Source organism: Lycium barbarum, chromosome 6 (genome assembly GCF_019175385.1).
Source record: "Lycium barbarum isolate Lr01 chromosome 6, ASM1917538v2, whole genome shotgun sequence".
In the NCBI taxonomy this organism is placed as follows: domain Eukaryota; kingdom Viridiplantae; phylum Streptophyta; class Magnoliopsida; order Solanales; family Solanaceae; genus Lycium; species Lycium barbarum.
The window spans coordinates 62,856,363-62,860,783 of record NC_083342.1 but is presented as its reverse complement, the minus strand read 5'-3'; the positions used below and the strand labels follow the sequence as shown (position 1 = coordinate 62,860,783).

Here is a 4,421-nt window from a genome sequence, read left to right as displayed (position 1 = left end):
ATACATCATGAGAAAGTACCGACAATATACCTGTAACGATATCAGGGGAAGACTCAAGATCCTGCCGTCCAGCCAAAGCATAAATACGATGCTGAGGGAAACTAGAACTGGGAGCTCTCCCTCTACCTCTACCATGGCTGACTGGCACCTATGAACCTTTCCCCATCGGGCGTATAGACGATAAAGACCAGGCTGCCGATCCTGAAGGCTGGACCCTACCCTTACCACCAATCGAGAGGCAATCACGTATGATATGGCCTGGCTGACCACATGCATAGCAAACCTCTGAACCTATTCGACACTAGCCTTAACGTAACCTTTCGCATTGGGAATATCGTGGCATAGGTAGCCTCGCCTGAATCGAATTGCCTCTGAAATGAGAACCTGAGGCCCTAAAACTCTAAATTGGCCCGGAATGAGTAGATCTATCAAATTTCTAGTGTTAGAACCGGTATTTTTGTACAGTGGAATAATCTGGATTTATTATGATAAGTTAAGGACAAAAAAAAAATTATTTCGGGATACAAAGTCGGGATTCTTGACCTTGATTTTATTTTGAGATATAAGTTATATATGAAATTGTTGGCATTGAACACTTAGGGAAAATTGGGACCACAATTCATAAAATTGGAATTTAAAATGTGGTGCCAAAAATGCCATGGGGGCCGTGTGAATTAAAAAGGGGTCCCACACATTGTGTGACCAATTTTAATTGGTCCAACACATTGTGTGGACCCAAGGCAATGTGGATATTTTGTGAACCACTTAAAAGATGAAGACCAAGTCTTCATTCCTCATTTATTCACTTCATCACTTAGCACAAAACAAGAAAATAGAGAGTTCCCAACCCCCACTGTTTTCGGCCCAACCTTAGGAAAACCAAATCAAATTCTAGCTTCCCAAAAATTATTTCCTTGGTGTTAACCCACTATATTGAGGTCCCTAAGTAGCGTGGAAGAGTTGTTCGGGTCATCCAACCATTAGTTGTACCCATTTGCAAACCCTAACTATTTGGTGGATTGAAGAAGAAAGGTATGTTTTGCTCTTGTTTTTGTGTTGTGAACATTTATTCATGTTATGGTATGTTAATAGGGATGGAAATCATGAAATATAGTATGATTAGAAGTGGGTTGTGTGATGGGTGTTCTAGCCGTGTATATGGGTGTGACAAATGGAATTGATGAATTAATTCTATATTATGTTAGATTGGTATCGAGTGGGGAAAAGAATAAAAATCATCGATACATGTATATGTGTAGTGTAGCCGTGTTTATAGCCTCCAAATTGTAGCAAAGAAGGAATAAATCTCGCTTAGCGTCGTAATGATTATGGTGATGACTTGTAGGTTAGAAATGAGAATTTAATGTCCCAAATTGACATAGTAAGCGTTGCGGACTGATTTGGAGAACTTTGTGCATTGAATAAAATTTGTATATATAAGAATCATTAACATGTGTATGTGTGTGGTGCGGGCGAATGTGAGTTTTATAATGTGCCGAAGATCGTAATACTATCGCTTAGTATTTTAGTTATCGTCGAAACGAATTCTAGTTGGAAATAAGTGTTTAAGTGGCTCAAGATTGATGTTGAGAAATTGTGGGCTGTTTTGAGGCTAGTTGTGCGTTTGACGTAAATTGTATATTTTATGAAAATCATATCGTTATATTGTGGATTGTGGTACAAAACATGACTTGAAAATGAGGAATGGAAAAAGGGGACTGTTTTCGGCCAAACAGTGGAAAAATTTTCAGGTCGTTGGAAATATTATGTGGATTGTTTAGAATGTCCTAGAATATTGTGGTAAAGACTCGGGTGGATAATTAAATGTGTGAGCGATGTGGTGGCTTGAATGTGAGCCGTTGAATTGAATATTTGGAAAGTTGTCGAATGATGAAAAAGAGAGCTATTAATGTTATTTTGTCTTCCGAATTTATTATTGATGTTGTTAGGTTGGTTGTTGTTGTTGTTGTTGTTGATTGATACGGCCGAGTTAAATTCTCGGGGTAGCCTATTTACAGGGGAAATGCTGCCCAAATTTCTGTAGAATTAAGGGCGAAATTGGAATTTAATGCCCAAAGAATCTTTAGCTAATATTTGGCATTTTATGGCTTATTTTTAGATCGTGGGCAGCCCGAATCATAGTTTGGACTTAGCTTGAGTTGGATCATATTGGAGAGCGTTTGAGGTATGTAAAGCAACCTTCCTTCTTTTGGCATGCCTTAGTTTCACATAGGCTAGATTAGAGCTTTAAGGGAATTCCAAATTCGAGATCCGAGCATGTTATGATCCATATATATATTCTTTGGCACTCTTATGTATGTTTTTATGAAATATGAACCATGATGTATTTGAAGTAATCGCTTTCCGAAATCCGCATAGAAAATGTTCACTTTAAGGAATTTTGTAATCTCTGAATGCCATATTTTTCGCATAGAGGCTCGGATCGCTCCAATAATTTTTATAGGAGTTTGCTTGATGTATAATGGGTATGTTTTTCATAGGCGGGCTCAGTTCGGGTCTATACTCGTCCGTGGGTCCCGCGACGCCCTTTATGTAAATTCGACAACTTTGAATCAAAAAGTGATAATTATTATTCCGATTTCGAATATGACTATTTTACTTATCCTTCGGATTTATAATAATGATTTTATGCATATGATTCCTCACTACTCCGCTCGTGCCTACTATGATATCGTTCGCCGGTTCCCGGGCCGGTTCTGTTGTCGTGCGCTTTGTGATACATTCCGGTGTTATGCTGTGATTATGGTTCACCGTGCTCCTTGCTCGAGGGCCGGGTTCCACTTATGTTTGGCGTTATGCTGTGTTTGGCGTTATGCTGTGTTGTGATGTGTGACGGGGATTCGGAGATTTGAAACTTTCTGGTGTTATGCTGTGTTGTGGCGCCATCGACAGGCGGGCGACCACATTTTCCTGTGCCCTATGCATAATTTATACTTTGGAAATAAACATTTTGATATTTTTTTTATATGTATTATTTTCTATATATCTGATTCGATTATTGTTCAGATTTATTTCTGTACCTTCTGCTTTGCATACTCAGTACATATTTCGTACTGACCCCCTTCTCCGGGGGCTGCGTTTCATGCCCGCAGGTACGGACGCACAGCCTGGTGATCCACCTGTTTAGGACACCCTTTCTGCTATTCGGAGTGCTCCTCTCTTTCCGGAGCTTATACTTTTGGTATATATATTTTTATTAGTGCATTTGTATATATTCGTTCATGGGTACGGCGGGGCCCTGTCCTGTCATATGATTTTGTCGGTCTGTTTAGAGGTCTGTGGACATGTTTGTGGGTTAGGGTCTTTCTGTATGGATGTATGTACATGTCGTTTGGGCGATCCCATACGCCGAGGCGGCCGGTCCGCATATGTTGTTTGGGCGATCCTATACGCCGAGGCGGCCGGTACGCATATGTTTATATATTGCTTGGTTAGCCCTGTGTGGCTTTTGTTGGTATTTTCTGCGTGCAAGGTATATTGGATAGTCCGTAAAACAAAGGAAACTCTGCCGAAATTTTTCTGGAAATTACCTAAATTTGAAAGAAAGCCTTGTCGGCTTCCGCCGTATACTAGAATAAGTTAATAGAATTTGAGATAATATTTGATAGATGGGTTCGGGTGCCCAGATCGGGCACTAGTCACGGCCTACGGGGTTGGGTCGTGACAAAAGTGGTATCAGAGCGGTTTGTCCTCGGAGTGTCCACAGATCGTGTCTAGTAGAGTCTTGTTTATCGGTGTGTTGTGCACCACATCTATAAACAGGAGGCTACAGGACATTTAGGATGTTGTCTTTTCTTCTGATCTTAGATCGTGCGATAGCACTGTGCTATTAGGATGATTCTGTTTTGATCTGTTGTTGTTTTTCTTTCAGTGATGCCTCCGAAAAAGGCGACGGCCGCCCAGAAGAAAAAGGGCGTAGTAAGAGAGACCAGCCGGGCTCAGAAGGGTACTCGGACCCTTGCTCAGATGATGCGTGATATTACGTCCCGGCCAGCCGACTCTGCTACGTCTTCATCGTCAGAGGAGTCTGGAGCAGCTTCACCATTAGCTCCAGGGGCTTCAGCTCCCGCGCCTCCAGCTCCTCAGCCAGGGGCGGAGGACAGGACACTGAGAGAGGTTGTGCAGTTATTGACCACTCTGGTAGCGGGACAGGCTCGCAGACGCGGGCGGAGAGATGATGAGGATGACGATAGGCGTGACAGCCTGAGGGTTCGAGAGTTTCTATTATGTGGCTCTCCAGAGTTTTACGGGTCTACGCCCGACGAGGACCCCCATGACTTTATTCGGGGGATGCGGCGCTCACTATATTTGGTCAGGGCTTCAGAGACTGAGTCTGTTGAGTTGGCTTCGCATAGACTACGGGATGTTGCTGCTCACTGGTATGAGTCCTGGGAGCTATC

The 4,421-nt window shown here is 42.3% G+C and overlaps 1 long non-coding RNA gene across 1 annotated transcript; it reads left to right on the top strand.

Annotated features, from left to right (window-relative positions):
- The first annotated feature begins 614 nt into the window (after positions 1-614).
- Positions 615-3,580, top strand: LOC132599735 (uncharacterized). The gene is made up of 3 exons (XR_009566977.1): positions 615-1,032; positions 2,120-2,185; positions 3,114-3,580. It is a non-coding gene; the product is annotated as an uncharacterized LOC132599735 (long non-coding RNA).
- Positions 3,581-4,421: the final 841 nt, after the last annotated feature.